This window comes from Rattus rattus, chromosome 10 (assembly GCF_011064425.1).
Source record: "Rattus rattus isolate New Zealand chromosome 10, Rrattus_CSIRO_v1, whole genome shotgun sequence".
NCBI classification, from domain to species: domain Eukaryota; kingdom Metazoa; phylum Chordata; class Mammalia; order Rodentia; family Muridae; genus Rattus; species Rattus rattus.
In genome coordinates, this window is record NC_046163.1 from 61,445,514 (window position 1) to 61,466,105 (window position 20,592).

At 43.7% G+C, this 20,592-nt stretch overlaps 1 protein-coding gene and 1 pseudogene across 2 annotated transcripts in view; one reads left to right on the top strand and one right to left on the bottom strand.

Moving 5' to 3' along the window:
- Window positions 1–17,719, bottom strand: part of Disp1 (dispatched RND transporter family member 1) — a 133,633-nt gene extending 115,914 nt beyond the window's left edge. The window contains exon 1 of one of the 2 annotated variants that reach the window (XM_032914932.1): window positions 17,649–17,719. The gene's annotated coding sequence lies outside the window, so the exon portion shown is untranslated. The remainder of the gene's footprint in view (window positions 1–17,648) is intronic. The other variant, XM_032914934.1, reaches the window with a different exon arrangement.
- Window positions 10,312–10,873, top strand: LOC116910930 (annotated as a pseudogene).
- Window positions 17,720–20,592: the final 2,873 nt, after the last annotated feature.

The following is a 20,592-nucleotide window of genomic DNA, read 5'->3' on the forward strand; positions in this document are numbered from 1 at the left end:
GGGAATAACTCCTAACAGTGCCTAAACTCCCCAAACAGGGCCAACAATTAGGAACCAAGTTCCCAAACGTCAGGGCCTATGGTGACGTTCTCATTAAAATTCCACAGTTTGAAACGGAGGAGGAGGAGCGATGCTGCAGGCACGCACTCTGCTGGAGCCCTGAGACTGGGAAAGTCACAGCAAAGCCGCCGTGTGCAGGATGAGGCGCAGCCGTCAAGCCCTGGGCTGTAGGTTCTGAGGGGCGAAGCTCCTTGCAATGCAGTGATCCTGTCAATGGGGTTTGATCTTTTTCTGTTGGTCCATAATTTCACCCGTCACAATGCTCCAAGTGCACTGGATTGGTAGGAGCTGTGCAGAGGAGTGTGGCTGGTAGCAGTCCTGCTGCTGGGACTCGGCCCCTACTTGGAATGCCACCCTTCACTGTCACAGCCAAGCTGCTCTGTTTTGTTCATTCTAACAATACCGTTCTGTTCAAACTGCCCCGCACAGCCATGGTTGCATCCCTCGGCTGCTTTGACCTTGAAAGGTTGATTAAGGCTCTCCTTTGAAGGTTTTGTTGTTTGCTTGCTTGCTTCTTGTTTGTGTGAACAGTAGATTTCAAGTAACTATTCTCTACGTTTCTTAATTGCTATTGTTCATGTGGCTAACGGGCAAAATGTCAAGTATGTGTTTCTAACCCAGGGCACACCCTGATAATGTTTTTTAAATAAGTGGATGGCTGAAATTATCTTGTCACAGGTGTTAAGCATAAAACAGATGAACTAAAATACATTAATTTAATCTTACAAACTATAAATGAATCCTTTAACTTTAGTGCTAGAACACAAGGCACATTGGAGAAAGTGTTACAACCAAGTGCTGCCATGGCCGCTGTGTAGGATGCTGACGACCACTGTGTGATTATTATGGACTGTACATAGTCCAACATCTTTAAATGCAGAAGATACATAGGGCAGAAAAGAAATCCAAACTGTTTTTGTCCTTGCAGTTGGTATACAGGATTTGGGGTACAAGGAGGGGGACAGGCAAGTACTCTGAGATAACGCATGAGAGTTAAACATTCTCCTGATCCCTGTCTAGGAGAAGGGCTCAGCAAGAGCGTGAGCCTGTGCCTTGTGCTCGCTACCCCACATTAGCGGAGACGAGCAGTGTGCTGCACACGCTCTGCGGCCTTTCATTTGTGCCTATCTTGTCGCTGTACCTGTTCCCAACCAGACTGTGAGCCGCCCAGGGCAGATGTGGCATAACCACGCTCGGTGTTTACTTTATGCACTAGGCATAAGACACGCAAGCATCAAGGTAAATGGACACAAGCTGCCTTCACAGAGCTTAGAGCCCACACTACCTATAGTCTCAGCAGCTGACTTTACCTAATCTTGAACGCATTTTCAAACTGATCTGCATGTGAGAACATGAACTATTACCATTCTATAACCATTTTAGAAGCATGAGTTCTAAGCTTCCAGTGGGAGGGCTGGGGGAGGGTAAGACCTGGCTATGTAACCTGATTAGCCTTGAACTACCAAGCCTCCTGCTTCAGCCTCCCAAGTGCTGAGAGGTTACAAGTCTGCTCCTCGGGACCGGCTCTACAACTTCTGCACTTTTACATGTGGATCTGTGGTAGCTGCTTTAATTTACTCTTAACAATTTAGAAATGGATTCATTTACTTTGAGAGTGTAGAAATGGCTAATGTGTTGACTAATTCTTCCAAGAGGGCACCTTATCATTTTATACACAATTCTTGCTTACCACTTGTAAATGACCACTGAGGTAAAGTCTACACTGCCTTACTTCCCGATGCAGAAAGAAACAGAGTATAGACGCAGAGCAAGGCATAACTGGGCAGTGGGGCTGGCATTCCAATAGTGTTGGAAGGATGAACTAATCAGTGTTAATGTTGGAATGAATAAAAGGCAGAGAAACAAGTGTGGATGTGTGTATGCACACACCTATGCTTGCTTTCTTCAAGTTCTCTCAGTGCACAGAACTGGAAAATCAGACAGTTTTACTTAGCTAATAATTGTATCTTGTCGTCACAGAATGTAAGAAAGTGCCCACATGTCATTAGGATGTATCAAAAGGACACAGAAGTTCGCTGGAAGGGTTATTTGTACTGGCCGCATCTGGGACAATTCGAGGTGCACAGGAATACGGATGTAAGGCCTGACTTTCATGAAGGACATGAGAAGCCTGCACCTCAAGATAAAGAGTGAGTGCAGGGGAGTCAGGAAGACCACTTTCCCAGAGTTTCCAAAACACCGTGCCTTCTGTGGCTACAGAATTTAAACAGTATTCTTAAGCCAGAAAAATCATAACGGAGCCTATGTAGTAACATGCAGAGTTAGTCACAGTAGACTAAGGTCTCTCTCCACTGTGTCTGCCGGTGTCCTAACAGCCTCTGAACAGTGACTCTACTGACACCACGTGAGCTACACCTGAACACACAACTGTCCTCCTCAGCAGAAACAGGCTCTTCTGCACTGCAATCCCAGTCACACTGACCCCTGGAGCCATGGGCCTCCTCCCTCCTACCCTCCCATGGCCTCCACCCAGCTTATTCTGCGTCTACACTGCCATCCTCTCTGCTCTGCCGTGCTTCGTCTACACTGCCATCCTCTCTGCTCTGCTGCGTCTACACTGCCATCCTCTCTGCTCTGCCGTGCTGCGTCTACACTGCCATCCTCTCTGCTCTGCCGTGCTGCGTCTACACTGCCATCCTCTCTGCTCTGCCGTGCTGCGTCTACACTGCCATCCTCTCTGCTCTGCCGTGCTGTGACTACACTGCCATCCTCTCTGCTCTGCCGTGCTGTGTCTACACTGCCATCCTCTCTGCTCTGCCGTGCTGCGTCTACACTGCCATCCTCTCTGCTCTGCCGTGCTGCGTCTACACTGCCATCCTCTCTGCTCTGCCGTGCTGCGTCTACACTGCCATCCTCTCTCCTCTGCTGTGCTGCGTCTATACTGCCATCCTCTCTGCTCTAGCGTGCCGTCTCTGGGTACTGCTGTCTTAGATCAGTTCACATAGGGAACTGAAACTTCAATTATTGTCCAAACCCAGTCCTCTTTTTATACTCAAAGTTTGCCCTTCGTGACTCAAAACTAAGTATTAGCCAAGTGTTGACAGAGTTACTGTAGACCCACTTCGCAGTGACTTAGAGGGCTCGCTTGGAAGGACAATCACAGCACAAACCCTGCAGTAACTGCTCCACTGTTCCCTCCACGTGGCACGGTGCCGTACAATGTATTTTTCATATTCAGAAAAACTCAATGTCTTACTTAGAAACAGCTTGGAAGTTGGCTCGTGGCCTATGTGTAACTGATACTAAAGCTTAAATAGCTTCTCAGCAAAGCTATACTAACTTCAAAATACTCTGGGATCAACCATTAAAGTGTTTTTGTTTCGGTTACAGCACTAATGAACACCAAATGCTGGAACGTGTTTTAGTGGTCAAGTGCACCAAGCTTTTCTTAAAAAGAAAGCTAGATCAGCTGCCCATGACATACGAAAGGCAGATCAGCCAGCACCGATACAGACACACTCGGAAGATTTAATACTTCAGTGTAAGCATAAGAAGGTTTCATTCAAAAGGCCTGCTCAATTAGCCACATTTTTTCTATAAAAACACCAAACCCCCACCTCCCAGGCTGCACTTGAAAGCCTCCTTTCTTTCATTTTTTGCACTAGGAACTCTCCCTTCACCTTGATCCCCCCATTCCTATAAAACTCAGGTGAAGTCACTAGGCTTAACTGTTCCTTATTTGAAGTCAGCTCAAGTAGGGTAGGAGAATCAATACCAATGCATCAGGATCACTCCAAGTGGCAGGAACTGTGGTGGATTTGAGGAAACCGTGATGCAGTGACTCGGTTGTCTGTCTTGCTGTGCTCTTCCACTCCGTGCTGACTGGAGCAGCTACGGCTCCTGCACCCTGGCGCCCTGCCAGTTGGGGCAACCATGACTGTCGGTGCCATCTGTGTCTGCATCCTTCGTTCATCCCTTTCTTGTCTTGGGGTGGCTGACTTGATTTCACCCTTTTGGGGCCTTCAATATGGACTTCTCAAGAACCCAGAGTGGGGCTGGAGAGAGGGCTCAGTGGTTAAGAGTGCTGACTGCTCTTCCAGAGGTCTTGAGTTCAATTCCCAGCAACCATATGGTGGCTCACAACCATCTGTAATGGGATCTGATGCCCTCTTCTGGTGTGTCTGAGGACAGCGACAGTGTACTCATATATATTAAATAAAGAAATAATTCTAGAAAAAAAAAGAATCCAGAGTGTAGATGCTTTATACATTATCAGTTACTAATCATTTAATTTTGTGGAAATAGTCTTCAGTTCTTGCTTGCTGCTTTTAACACTGCCCAATGGGGTTGGCTTTTGTTCGGTTTCTGCCCTTCTTCATTTAGAGGGGAAGTCTCCTATCATGTCTTATCTCCATGTTTCATTCTAGTCTCAGGATAGAGATAACTAAGGATAGAGATAACTAAGGATGGAGATAACGAAGGATAGAGATAACTAAGGATAGAGATAACTAAGGATAGAGATAACTAAGGATAGAGATAACTAAGGATAGAGATAACGAAGGATAGAGATAACTAAGGATAGAGATAACTAAGGATAGAGATAACTAAGGATAGAGATAACTAAGGATATATATAACTAAGGATAGAGGTAACTAAGGATAGAGATAACTAAGGATATAGATAACGAAGGATAGAGATAACTAAGGATAAGGATAACTAAGGAAAGAGATAACTAAGGATAGAGATGATAACTAAGGATATAGATAACTAAGAATATAGATAACTAAGATGTACCATACCAACACAGGCCTGTAATTCTATCTACACAGAAATCTAAGCAGGAAGATGGAGCTCCAGGGCTCTATGGACTACAGAGCAAAGTCAAGCATAGCCTGAGCACAGGGCAAGAGCCTGTCTCAGGACATTTTAATAGCAGAGGTGGGAAGGGGGAGCTCAGGGTAGGGAGCCTGCCTAGTGCACAGGAGGCTCTAACTTCAACCCATAGTTGGGTGTGGGATAAAGACTGATCAAGCTATTTTAAAAATGGCTTAGTAAATAAACAGTGCAAATATCGGATTCTCAAAGTGAAAGCTCGAAGTTTGGAGAGACCTGATGCACCGTGTTCACCACTTCAGGTTCCTACACACTGACAAGTGACCCCGTGACAGAGCACCGCTGCCTGCCTAACGTGCTTCTCCTGGGCTCTGCTCTGTCAGTGATTTTAGATGCAGCGGGTGCAGTAGTAAAGCTGCCTTTCTGTAGAAGCCTGTTTGGTGTGGACACCTTAGATCTGCACAGATTCCCTAATTAGTTAGAATCAATGAGGTTTACCAGGCTAGTGTCAGATACAAACAGAGAGATTAAAAGTCCTTTACAGCAAACATGTTGTTCTATGTTACCAAGACATACACCTTGGAAAATACAAATATGCACAGAACTCTGCCACTATCCAATGCTTCGGATCACTAATATAGAAGAGTTGCTATCGCTCTTTATGTGTACAGGAGAAGGGAAGTGGAAGGAGGGAAATAAAGACAAAACGTTGGGGCTGAAGAGATGATGGTGTTGTCAGCACTCACTGCTCTGGCAGAGGACCAGGGGAGCTCCCACTCCCAGATGGGGGCTCACAACCACCTAGAACCCCAGTTCCAGGGCTTCCAATGCCCTCTTCTGGCCTCTGCAGGCTCCTGCACATACATAGTACACGTAAACTCACACAAGCATCATGCGCGCGCACACACACACACACACACACACACACACACGTACACGCACACGCACACGCACACACACACACACACACACACACACACACACACACATAATAAACAAGTAGATAACTAAGTCTTCTTAAAGGGCTCTAGCATAGTGGGGAGGGACAGCGCTGCAGACGCCTCACCTGCTCTTGCAGACGAGTTGGCCACACTGGCTTTTAACATGAAATGCTTGTGTCAAAGATCCCTCTGATCTTACACTTATTTATCCCTACTAGGCCTCCTAGAGGCTTTGAACCAAACTACCATGACTTATCTCAGAAGACACCAACAGAGAGCTGCAACAGGAACAGATAAACGTGAGCCCCAGAGGGTAACAAAACCGAATCAAACCCAACTGCAATTTGAAACTTTAGACTCCATTCCTGAGCCACAGAAGTGGGCAAGAAGCAAAACCTCTCCATGTCCTCAAATACAGTGATTCGTAGACAAAAGGCATTGCTAGACTCTTCGTTCTCCTGTCAAATGAAGTAGCACTGTAAAACTAATAATGTGTCTGAAACACCAACTCTCCCGGGTCCCAACTCGCATGCCGCCTCTGATTCTGAAAACCATATTTAAGACACAAGTAACACTTAAAGCTCAAGCACCCAACAGCCACACATCCCACACACATGTGCACACGGAGCCAGAGGACAGTGACCGTGCTGCTCTACTGCTCCTTACCAGGTTCCTTGAAATCGTGTGTGTGTTCGTGTGCGTGCGTGCGTGCGTGCGTGCGTGCGTGTTATGTATGTGTGTCTTTGGAGACCAGAGACACTGGGTCTCCTGAAGCTGGAGACACAGACAGATGTAAGCTATCTAGGGTGAGTGCTAGAAACCAAGTCCATTCTTACGGGAAAGACAGCAAACAGACTCTGAGCCATCTTTGCAGCCTATCGTATCACCTTATTCCTTTGAGACAGAGTTTTTCCCTGAACCTGGAGCAATTCTCTTGTCTCTTCTCCCAACAGCATCTCAGTACGGTCCACATGTCACTACATCCAGGTTTTTAACGTAGGTTTTAGGTTCCAAACTCAGGCCATGTGCTTACGTAACAAGTGCCACTAGTGACTGAGCTATCATTCAGTTCCATTGTGAAATAATATCAATTTTGACTGAGATACATTTGATCACCAATAATATATGTGTGTATGTGTGTGTGTGTATGTAAGTAGATGCGTGTGTATATGTATGTGTGTGTATCAAACATGACTATACTAATTAGAACTCAACACAGCATCCCCATAAATTTATTTGACAATAAAAGACAAGAGACGTACACAGTGTCACTGTGACAAAACTGAGGGTGGAAGTGTCCTGGATGCAGGAATTCTCTCCCAAGCTCGTCTATGCTTTAAAGGGGCGTCTACCATGCAGAGATCTTGGGTCCTTAGCAAATTCGTCTTTGAGCTCAATACTTCAAGTATGCAAATGGTGGTAATAGTAACCACCTCCTAGAATTTGTACTATGATTATTTTGAGTGTAAAACAAGGCAGTATGCAGATCAGAAATGTCTGTTAATCCCTCTTCTTTTTGGGGGGACAGGTTGTCACTTTGTACTAGGTGACTTCAAACTCAGAATCTTTTTGCCCCATCCGTCTCCTGAGCACTGAGAGTATAAAGTGCATCACGAGGCCCATTTCAAGAAATAAGTATTTACTGTTAGGAAATATTTAAACTACTTAAAATAATGCTTATAAACTTAAAAATGAGTCAAATCTGTAGAGAAAGCAATAAAATGTTCTAAAAGGTTTACAGATAAAAAGCTGCATATCTCACTTTATCGACTGGCATACATTTATTTCGTCATTAAACAATTATTACTAGCATCGTCCATGCCTGCCACTATGCTATATAATAATATCACAAATAAGGTCAAGTCTTCCTAACCTGTGAACACCTGCTGAGGATCAGGTCCTCTCCTCTGGCTTATACATAATCATATTTAAAAATGCTGTGTACATAGGGGTTGGGGATTTAGCTCAGTGGTAAGAGCGCTTGCCTAGCAAGTGCAAGGCCCTGGGTTCGGTCCCCAGCTCCGGAAAAAAAAAAAAAAAAGAAATTGCAACCAAGTTTGGTTTAGGTAACAAATAAAAATGCTGTGTACATGTGAGTGTTTCTGTGATCCAGCCATGTGCGTATCTCCTTAAGATTGCTCCTAAACCTTCTGCAAGACAGAGTGGCTGCTGGTGACAGGGAAGAACCAGGATTCCATCACCACATCTTTCACTCTTGTCCCAGGCCCAGTTCACAATAATGAACGTTGGGAATGATGGCCTCCCACAAATAGTACTGCCTTCTGCTTTCCAAACTTCAACCAAGGCTGCCTTCCATTTACCACAGAACTTCTTCACACGAAGAAAAACAAGCAGATATCGTCCTCAGCTGTTTGCCCCTTTCCTCTTTGGCCAATCTACAGCTGCTCAGATCTTCTGGAACTGCCACTGTGTGGATACCCTCAGACACCTCCACACCATCGCACACGTGACTTCCTTTGAACTTGGCCAGTTCCATCTGCCCGGTCTTATGCCCTCTAGCCTAGAGATTAAGGTATGACACACAAAACTTCAGCCAATATAAACAAATGACAAACAGGATGTAAGAGAAAATTCTATATAGGAATAAAAAGCTTCCCATCTATCTTAGAAATAGACAGTAACTGCCAAAATGAGTCTTCCTCTTTAGCTCTAGGCAGCTGGATATTCTTAAATTTAAATATTTACAAAATAAGATAATACATTCCTAGAAAAAGACCGGACTTCCAGCATGCCCCATTCCTCGATGGCTAATCCACTGGGAAAAACGAGTTGCATCTGTCTTTGAATTGATTTTCCTTAATTTTCTTTTGTGATGAAATACACAGTCATAAAGGTATCCCCTTGACTCTTTTTAAGGTTAGCCAAGTGGAGCACGGCTACATTGTTGCACAAACTTGCAAAACCAAAACTCTACACCCATAAACCACTCTCCATCCTCCTTCTCCCCAAGTCCTGGCAACCACCATTCTCCCGCCTGGCTCTGGGATTATGAATCAGACAGTAGAGGACACAGTATGAGTTTTTAAGGCTGTTTACTGCATTTAATACAATGTTTGCAACCTTCATTTATGCTACACTATTGGCTCGGTTTCTTCTACCTGAAAGCTAATGACATCCTACTGTGTAAGTCCATTCTTCCTTTCCCCAGCTACCAATCGGAGGCACGTTCTTCCACACAGTGACTGTTATAATGCTAAGCATGTAGCTACAAAGTGATTTTTAAGCAACTCTTCAAAAGCTCACAATACAAAAAGTTTAGAAAACAGGCTCATCATGTAGCTTCTAATAAAACATGTTACTTTTCATATAATAAAATTAATAGGAAATAGGTTTTTAAAGCATATCTACTTGAGTTACCACTAAGCTCTACTTCTTCTGCATTCAGACATGAAAGTCTACCACACCCCTGAATGGATTCTATTTCTTTTTTTTTTTTTTTTTTTTTGGTTTTTTTTTTTGGTGTTGGGGGCCGAACCCAGGGCCTTGCGCTTCCTAGACAAGCGCTCTACCACTGAGCTAAATCCCCAACCCCGGATTCTATTTCTAAAATGAATACATCAGACTTTATTTTCAAGGAGTGTCCAACAGGCTCTTCCCCTGGCAAACACTCACAGTGTAATGACAAAGAATAAAACAATGGGCGATTTTTCATTAAACACCCTTACAGCCTCACTGACTAGTTCACAGTTGTTGGGGTTTTTTCAATGTCCAATTTTCAAGGGGAAACATACCTGTTGTTGAGATACATTTAATCACATAATCAATCAGTAAGCTGCTTAGAGTTTTAAAATGTCACAGAGAAGGAACTCTGAAGCTTTGCATAACACTAGGTAAAAGCTCTTCCACTCGGGTAACAGGCCACTGTGTGTTCAACAACCCCAAGGCTCTCACTGTGTTTGAGCACCAGCCCCACCCCCCGCATTGTGCTGCTATGGCAGAGCAGTAGATGAGCTACCTTACAGCATTAGCATCCCCAGAGGACTGCTCCACAGAAAGTACACAGAGCTCAGTCCTCAGTTCCCCATATTCCCTCCCTTGAAGCTGTTTGATGGCTTATATGCTTTAAGGGGAAAGTAAGACAAATACATCTATTTACAGGGAACGTTTCCACTCCTGCTCACTAAATGAAAAGACTGCAGAGTGATTCTAAGAAGATGCCCGCAGTGCTTCCTGGAAGGGTCACTGGGATGCTGACAGCGGGTTGTGGCATTTATCAGCACCTATGTGACAACACAAATCTTAACGTAAATCCTAAACTATGGGCTCTAGTTAATGACACATGTCAGTTACAAACTCATCACTCGGGAAAACACTGTGCCATGCTAGTGCAAAAATGCTAAAAAAGGAGAAAATGGGGAGGCAGGGGGTAGGGGGCATAAGGGAAGGTTCTTTATTTCCTATGCAATTTTCCTGGAAGCCTAAAACTGGGAGCCTAAGCAATAAATACTATGGGTTCATAAAATGTCAAGAGGGTCTCTGCCCATCTACTGCGAGAATGAAGACCGTTCTCAGCAATGAGACTGTCGACATTCCAGAAAATGTCGCCATCACCCTGAAGGGGCACAGTCATTGTGAGGGCCCCAGGGGAACTCTGAGGAGGGACTTCAATCACATCAATGTAGAGCTCAGTCTTCTTGGAAAGGAAAAGGAAAGGCTCTGTGTGGACAAGTGGTGGGGTAACAGGAAGGAACTGGCCACTGTCAGGACCATCTGCAGTCACGTTCAGAACATGATCAAGGGTGTAACACTGGGCTTCCCTTACAAGATGAGGTCTGTGTGTGCTCACTTCCCCATCAACGTCGTTATTCAGGAGAATAGGTCTTTGGTTCAAATCTGAAATGTCATGCGTGAAAAATACATCCGCAGGGCTCGGATGAAGACAGGTGTTGCTTGTTCTGTCTCTCAAGGCCAGAAGGATGAATTAATCCTTGAAGGAAATGATATTGAACTTGTTTCAAATTCAGCAAACCACAACAGTTAAAAACAAGGCTATCAGGAAGCTTTTGGATGGCATCCGTGTGTCTGAAAAGGGAACCATGCAGCAGGCTGATGTGTGAGACCTCAGTTTCCTGGCTCCAGAAACAAGATCCTGATCACAAGGACAGTTTGGGCTCCTTGGGGACAATAAAAGACTCATACATTGAAAATAAATAAATAAATAAATAAAATTTCAAGAAAACCCAGTGATTCTTATATATAACAAGTATATTAGGTACGTTTTATGAGAGATGATTTAGTTCTTAAAACTAATTACAATTAGTACAGGCATCCTAAGAGATATGTAACTGCAAGACTCTCATTCAGTAAAGTACTTTGCCTTTTCAAAGCATGTTACCACCCAGAATGCACGCACGCACAGACGCATGGTCCCAACTGTACTAGAAACATTTGTAGCAGGGCCTGTCTCAGGCTCATGGTCACCTGCCTAAGGTGGCTTAAAGCCTTACCTATGGAATTCACACACAATTATTGCTATATCATTATAACCTTGCTCTCCCATACATAATCTAACTTGCTATTTCTTTTTCTATTGGGGGACAAAAACATGCACCTAACCAGCCTTTATAAAATGTAATTGAGGATTCTCTAATTTTACATAAGAGTATCCAGAGGATATCTGCTCAGGGTGCAGATGACTACCTCGTGTGTCCCTGCAGCCTCTGTTCTCTCGGCTAACCTGTCCACGTCAAGGGATGCAGTCATCTCAAGGAAAAAATGTTTCCACATGCCAAATACAGCTTTTTTGTATTAATAGGTTTAACAGCTCTCCCAATTTTTAAGCAAATATTACTTCTGCAGCAAAAAAAATGTTTACAATAGTTTATTTTCAAACTGGCTTGATCCAAACACCTGACATCTTTCAAGTGACTATTTTCAATGCTCAAGAACAGAGGCACTATGGGTGAGTCTGGTTGTGGATTGAGAACCACAGTAGCTGGGTTCAGATCTCGGCTATCTTCCCTGGGCTTATTCGACAGGGCGCAATCGCCTTACTCTCTCAGACTCCACTGCCATATACAGAAAGCGAGGATACCCGAGTCAGCAACACACGGGTTGTTTTAAGGCTGGCCTACCATAAACACCAAATGCTGCTACAGTGTAGGCCAAGCTGGGAAAGCAGGGACACTAGTGCAGGGACACATGGGCTTCCTGAGGACATGGCCGTCAACTCATGGCACAGAAGCTGACAATACAGTGGCTTTAGAACTACATGCACCCTAAAAGGCGAGCTGAGAAACAAACAGCCAGGCGTGGATGTTGCACGCTGGGTGAGGCCAGCACAGACCCAATCTGAACGCCACTGAGCAAGCAGGTCACACTGGCTCCCTCCAGGTTTCATTTTCCTTGTGTCTAAGGTGGAGATGGTGCATTTGCCTCACAAGACTGTTAGGTGAATGAGGAACCATTCATGAGACACTCAGCGTCACGCCTGATAATTGTAAGTAACCAATCAAAGCACTAAGACAGCCATGGTGGTGATGGGTACTTTTATAATCCAAAGACAAGAGAAATAACCTCAGATTGTCTCAGCTACTCTGCTTTTAAACAGTGTTAAAATTCCACTTATTACATGGGATGAAGTTTTCCCTGAGAACTACCTAAAGATGTGTGGCTCATTTCCACAAAGTCAATCAGATAATTTAATCACTGAAATTACCTCACCTATGACTGATAAGATGAGCCCATCACCTCCTGGAGTGTCAACACCTCCAGGACTCTAGGCTGCCGCCCACAGCCAAAGGCTCTTGTAAGCTACATCTACTGCTGTGACACCAGCCACAGCCGGCTGTGGAAACACCTCACTGCTATTGTCTGTGATGCCCGTCCCTCTTTCTTCTGTGACTGAGAGAACCATTACTAGCATTAATACAAAAAGAAAGATTAGGTTTCAGCAAAAAGCCAAAGCCAACGACAAATGGTCCTATGTCACCACCCCACGCAATGTCTACAGTAGACAAATCTACCAGGTCAGAAAGTAAGGCCGTGGCTGGCGAGGAGGGGACTCGGGAGTAGAAATGACAAGTGACTGCTATCCATGAAGGGGTGAGGCTTTCTTTGTAGGAGTATCAGAAACTTTCTAAAAGTATTTGCAGTGTCGAATATGCACTTGGAAGAATACTGGAAGTCACTATTCTGACTGCTTACAATTAACTTTTATGGTATAAGAAGTGCATCTCAAAAAATGTAAAAAATATACCTGTGAATTTTGATATGCATTTGGGCTTTTCCCTTTTCATGAGTAATAATATTAAAGTTGCAGGGTTTGATTCTCTAAAACGCTTTTTCTCCTTTTTAATATCTAGGTTTATTTTAAATTATGATTTCTCATTTAAGTGACATAGTTAACATATATATCCAGACTTGTTACCTCCTAGGAAAGAATTAAGAAAGAATCCATGTTTGAAATGCCAGGTTAGTGTTTATTTTCTGGATTTATAGCCACTAAGAATACACAAAGCAGACAATATGGTACACTGCACAGACCTGGCCCCCAAGGATCAATCCACCCACTGGAAGTGATGGCTACTGTTGGCTCATATTTAAGACTCATTCTAGTAACTACCCTCTCCGAAAGGCTTCCCTTGTAATAGGAAACAGAGTACTGGAAGCCCTGGGCACACTGCTGCCCAACTCTTGCAACTGTCCCCAGTGGTGAGCAGAATGGAGTGGGAAGAAAGGGAATGTGTTGGTGACCACACCTCAGGTTCTCAGAAGAAGAAAAAGTGGTGGCTGAAAGAACTGTGGGGGACATGGCTCGGTGATAAGAGTGCTTGCCCAGCATAGAAAAGGCTCAGAATTATTAGAGAGCCACGAAATAATAATAATAAATTAGAAACCCTGACCTAGTGTCAGACCAGGGTTCAGGAATGGAGTCACGTGAGAGCACTCCAAGAAAACAGGACGAGAGTCTTGTGATCTTGGCTTGTTTGAATCGTGCGGTTCTTCCTAGCATGCATTTTGTTGCTCCTCCCGGGTGTAGCAGCCAGGAGTTTACTTCAGATCACTCACTGCTGCTTGCTTTCTATGCCGCTATAGAAAAACATGTTTTGAGTACCCATGGCTTCTTGTCCCTTGTGGTTGTATACACTGAACTCATGAGAACCCATCTCACCTTTCTTTTGTTTGCTTGCTTGTTTGTTTCTTGTTTTGAGACAGGGTTTCTCTGTGTAGCCCAAGCTGTCCTGAAACTCACTCTGTAGACCAGGCTGTCCTAACTCAGAGACGCACGTGCCTCTGCCTCCCGAGTGCTGGAACTAAATGTGTAACACGTCGCTGGCTCGGGTACAAGCTGTCCGACGCTCTGAACAAAGCTGTCTACTGCAGGGGACTCACTCCCTGGCTCCGTCCTCCCAATCCCACCGCCTCCAGACAGGTAGCAATCCAGGGGAAACTGTAGGCTGGCATCACAAAGATTCAAATGGTTCAAATGTATAATTCTGCATGATTGAATAGAATCAAATCTCAGGCTTAGAAATTTAATTTTTAAAGTGACCACAGGTGATAATACTGCTGGGTTACTAAGAAGCAAATATAAAACTCTTCCAGGCCCACAGAATTTCCACATAATACATGAATAAAATTGACCCATTCGAGATGGGCTTCAAACACTAAAGTGTACAATTCAGGCTGGGCATGGGGGCACATACCTACAATCCTACACCTAGATATGCCAAATGTTTTTATATTCTTGTCTTACTTATAAATTGTATTTCTATGTTTCCTTGTTAATCTATTATTTCATTCTAATTAACTATATTTTTGGTACTCTTCAGAATGGCACTATAGAATTGTTCTTCTCTAACTGGTTACTGCTAGCTATTTTAAATAATTTTTCTTATTTAAGAAACCTTGGTTTTCATTAGTCAGCCAGCATGAGAAACCATCTTCATGGTCTTTACATTTGGCACGGGACCCACTCACACTACACAAGAAGCGAGCATTCACACAGGTAAGGCAGCACTGATGAGTGCCTATAGGAGGACACCCTGAAGTGGGCACTTAATTATCTCTCGTTTTCACAGCTCTCACGTGTGTGATTCTCGGCCACTCTGAGGAGGAAGTAAATACAAGGGCTTAAGTAAGTTTACTTTCCCTCACACACAGTTGGCAGGCACACAGGTGTCTGAGGTGATGAAAAGTCCCTGCTCCAGGAGCACACTAGGCAGGGGCTCTGACACCATCTTCACACGTAATACCCATCTCTGAATCAAAGGTTGATGCTTCCGTTCTGGTCATTTCAAAGTCAAACAGAAAAAAAAAAAAAAAAAGATATCTAGGAAAAATAGTTTTCTTAAAGAAAATGACCCAAAAAGTTGTCCCCATCTCCTCCTCTCTTACATCCCAATGACCCAAACCTATATGGCCAATCTATGCACATCTGCCTGAGGAACAGAGTTGAGTAGTCATGAGCAAGATAAACCATGAGGCCTGCTGGGATTCTGTTTCTCCACGAAGAACTACAGCCTCTGTCTCAAGTCATCCTGCTACAGAAGCCGAGAACCAGCCACCTGCCAGGGACACACAGCCAATCCAGGACGCCACTCCACTTTCTACCTCTGGATCTTATGCTAAAGGACAAGAGGAATAGACAGACAGAAGCAGACGCTCACAGAGCCACATGATGTAATGCACTACGTTGCCAATGTGGCACAAGTGGCCTGGTCCTAACCCTGCAGACTAGTAAGCCTCAGTACTATTAATTACAGAGCTTTCGTCTGTGAATGGAAGGAACCCTTAATACTTCACTCTCTCTCATTTATTCTCATGGAGAAATAAAGTCCCAACACTGATTTACATAAGCTCCCTGTCAGTTATTAAAGAAAAGGCACATAAGAGATCTTGGCCCTGGTTCTCCAGTGATCCTTCAGTATGTATTTCCTACTGAAAGTCCATCTTGCCACAATTATAGTTGCTCCCAGATGTCACATAGGCATAAAGGTAATTTTTTTTCCCAAATGTGTGGTGGTTTGAATGGGAAGCAGCCCCCATAGGCACGGGTATTTGACCTCTTAGGCCCCAGTAGGTGGTGCTATTGTAGGAGGCTTAGGAGGTGCGGCTTTGCTGGAGGAAGCCACTGAGTGGGCTTTGGTACTCAGGCTCACCCTATTTCAAGTTCCCTCTCTGCTGCATGTCTGTGGTGAGGGTGTGAGCCCTTGGGTGCCATGCCCGCCTGCTGCCATGCTTCTCCACAAGATGGACTCTTGTCCCTACAGAATGCACTCATATGTAAGTTGAGTTGGTCATGACATCTTATCCCATCAAAAAAACAAAAACAAAAAACAAGTAATTCATACAAAATGGTAACAGCGCACTGGTTCTAAGTGGGCCCTAAACACAGCACATATTGCCACTTCTGTCTGTTTACTGAGACTGAGAAAATGTTATCTTTGAACCAACTTCACGGAAATGAAGGAAGAAACCTTCACAGGCACATTTTCTCTGTAGGAATAGTCCTAAAACCTAGTGCTTTCTTCACCCCACCTCCTATGCGCTGAGACTGTAGGTGTCATGCAATTACTTCCTGTGAGAATAAAATAATTTAATCCTAATTTTCCTCATTCTTATCTTCTGGCTTCCAAAATGATCCTAGTAGCAAACCTGTTCCCAGAAAATAGAACTCCTCGTTCCTTTCACACCAAAACCCAAATCACGGTGCTACGAGCAGTGTTTGCTACCCCACTACAGTAAGTGCAAGACAGAGCTCTAAAGCAGGTGTGGGAGCCCCACGCCTGAAACCCAACGCTCAGGAAGCTGAAGCAGTTCAATTCAATGCAGTCTGCGCTTTAGTAAGTGAGACCCTGTCTCAAACAACCAAAATCAAAGTCTAAGAAATCTACACAGGTAAGTAAGACAGGCACCGTGTTACACACAGCAGTCACAGGGCAAGCGGCTCTATGCAGAAGTCCTATCTGCACCTGAATTACTATCATGTTCATCTACTGTGGAGGATATATATATATATATATATATATATATATATGTGTGTGTGTGTGTGTGTGTGTGTGTGTGTATGTATATATGTATATGTATATTATATATATATTATTATGTGTGTGCCACAGCTAGCTGTACACATAGTATCTTATGCATGTATGGGTATGGGTATATACATTCTATGATGATCATGCCAAAAGTGACCCACTGATACATTTTCGGAGTCTATGCCTGTCACTAAGTGACACAAAGTGAACATTTAAGATCATCTGGGGAAACTTACATATTTGCAAGGCGGTAACTTTATGCAAACCACAGCTCCCTTTTAAAGTCTCCACTCCCTATCTGCATCACGTAGCACAGTGGTGGTGATCACAGTACAAACTCTGTTACCAAATTTTTAATAAAAGACAACAAAACAATCTCCAGTAACAGGTGCATATGCAGGGCTGGGGAATAGCTCGGTTCGTAAGCGCTTACCTTACAAACACAAGGACTTAAGACCCCCCAGAACCCATATTTAAAAACCGAGGCAAGGTGGTAGAGGCTGATCATCCTGGAGCAGCAAAGGCAGGCGGGGATCCCTGGGGCTCACCAGGCAGCCAGCCTAGCCAGGGTAGAGAGTTCCAGGATGGGAGAGCTCTGACTCAAAGGAAAAAGTAGGCGGTGCTGGGAAACAACACTGGAGGTTGTCCTCTGGCCTTTACATACACTAACCGCACACATGCACATATGCCCACATGCATGTGCATTTGCACATGCTCGTGTATACAAAGAATGACAGGTACATTTTATACTGTGGATGGGTCCGATTTAGTTCAAAAGGACATTTAATATCTCTGTTAAAGCCACAAGTAAAACTAAAAGGTAAGCAGACACTTTTAAATTTGAAATTACCTCTTTTTCAATGATGCTGTTGTGACAGTCGGTAAACCATTTACTATACATAATTCAACAACCAAGACGACTCTTCATCCTCTGAAACCTATGAGAGAAAAACCCATCTTAAATTCAGTTTCCAATTCCCAAAACCCACACGTCTGACGTCTGGAATGCTCATCTCACACCAGAGGAACTCACCCTCAGACAGGATAAAATAGTTACAGGACAGCAAGGCAGAAACAGCACCGCTGTACCACATGGGTTCTCCCTCCAGCCTAAAAACAGTTCTACAAAGTAAATAATATAATCTTTGTAGCTGAAAATATGAAAAAAAAATCCAAAGTCGGGCAACCTGCCCTATATCCAATTGCTCATGTCAAGTCAAATCATTCTTTCAGAAAAACTAGGGAGAAAGTTATAGTTTAACCTACTAAAAAGATTTATAAAATTATCATCCGAAACTATGGCTTACCTGCCATGTGGCCCTATTAAAAACAATGACTTAAATTTATAAATGTTAAAAAAAACAAAGCAACCCTGCCATTTAAAAAGCCTACGGTCTGGAGTCCCTCCATGCAGAGGAGAGGCGTCACGTGCACCGCCTCACTGGCAGGTTTCTCAATAGTAAGACATGAGGTGTCCTCTTCGTCTAGAAGACATGTCCGCCCTGTGACACGGCAACTTACCAATGTCCTCTACAAAGTTCACCCTGGAGAACAGTGTGATTAAGGTGTAAGACAAAAACCAGGTAATATTTTAAGAAGTCTTCAATATCGCATCAGGTCAAAGCCATAGCTCTCAAGGGTAGGAGTCACTGCTGATCCCTCTTCACTTCCGGAGACCAGACCCCAAACACCTGGTTTCTCTGTCCAGCTCCAGGCCAGGGCACTACACTCCACCCATCCCTTGTTTTCAGAGATGGCAGAGGGTTAATATAATAACCAAAAAAAAATCAAATAAGAATAAAGGAAAGAAGTTTTTAACTTAGAAATGGAGTAAGTATGATGTACTCGGATACTGGGTACAGTACACACGAGGTCCCAGCCCCTCAGAGCTTGCAAACTCCTGATCTATGATAGCTTTGTAGGCACAAGCCAGGTACACAACAAGCCACAGGATTTGGATTTTTGCATCCAAGATGATAAAGCCTATGAAAATATTTCAAAGTTCAAAGGACTCTGAAATCTGACACCGTTCCTAAATGACAATGACATCTTCCATTGACTCCAGTCAGTTTGCCAGTGATAAGTGGCATTTAAATGGCCCTTGGGTTTATGAGTTGCTTTTGGAGCATCTGGCTTTAAACCTCCCTGCAACAATGCACAGTAAGAATGAGTGGTCTCCGCTGACTAGTAAGGAAGCAGATTAAGAAACACCGTACCTGCGTCTGGGTGGCACAAATAAGAAAAAGCTCAAGTTTAACCTAGGCTTCCCGCCCTACGTTGACTACACCCAAAGTCTCTGGAGAAAAATGTCTCTGGTTTCCACTAAGTGAATTCACTGATCCGATCATAACCTCTGAAATGAACACCTCATAATCGATTCATCTATCAAACCACAGTTTTACAGTCAGGACAGAGAGCAGTTAATGATGAAAGTGAACAGCGACCAAGGGGAGAGACTACCAAGGCTGGGCAGCAGGACCAAGCCTTCCTTTCCTACTTCCTTCTCAGGCCACGTCCACTCCTCACATGCTCCGTCCTGCAACAGATCTGAACTACACTGTTCACCGGGACAGAGAACACTTATGGTTAACTTTAAGTAGGATGCTAGGGAGTGGTTATGGGATGTGCAGAGACTAAATGCCATCAGTCCAAAATCAGACATATACAAGTATCCTGAATAAAGTGACATCACCTCAAACACTTACACCCCACTATTTCAGGCTGGGGATGCAGCTCAGCTGGAAGTCTTTACTTTGCACTTATGAGGTCCTGAGTTAGATCTCTAGCACTGTGGGAGACAAGGAGGTGTCTGCTCTTAAAACTATTAGGGACATGTCCCACTCCCAGTCTGTTATAAGCTGTGAAAACTACCTCTGCCTACCCAGCATGCTTTTCTAAACCTTTTCTGGTTATGAAATCAACAGAAAAATAGGAAAATCGATAGGAAAGTGTCTACTTTGTATGTAGAAAGTATGTATCATCCTTCATTCCACGCTGTCTTCACACGGCTAACAATGTGTCTGTACCACTCGTTAGTCCCACAACTAATGAGTACAAGAATTCAGACAGTGATTTTTTTGGGGGGGGGGGACAGTCTTTGGATTTTAAATTTAATGTGGCTCAATTTAAAATTAAAACTATAATCTAAATTATAGTTTCTTATTTTTAACTTAAAACTAAATTTAGGCAGTATCCACAGGAAATTAAATTAGCTAAAAAGTATTCTGCATTTTAAAAAAATCTCAGCTGAAAAGCTTTTTTTGAGGAGGAGTGCTAAAAAATTGAGCCCGAGGCTTCATACTCTATTAGGTCAAACCCTAAATCCATCACCTAAAATAGCTTATGAAATACAAAGTATTTGTTAGTGATGATAAAAAGCTTTCTATATATCTTATGATCAGTTGTCCAAACGTTAAGTTCTTATAATAGCTTCTTAGATCGTAAACATTAGAATGGTTGATAAAACTTGGTAATTTTATTAGCATAGACAGGTCCAGACCTACTGGCAAGCATTAAATGTCAAAGTTACAAAGCCATTCTGCCATCAAGTGGTAAGTTAAGATCTAAACACACAAGTTTAGGCCCCCTAAGCAGCTGTGGTCCTGCATGCTGTAGCATTCTGCCTGGCTGGCACCTGGCACACAATCCATTATCACACAATCAATACGCAGCTAGCTGTCAGATGAACGAACGATCACGATTTCACAATCATTAGCACTCTGTGTCCTCCATGGTCTGGTTCCACCTTAGAACAGGCACCCCACACACTGCAGCCAAACTGCTACCTGCAGCAC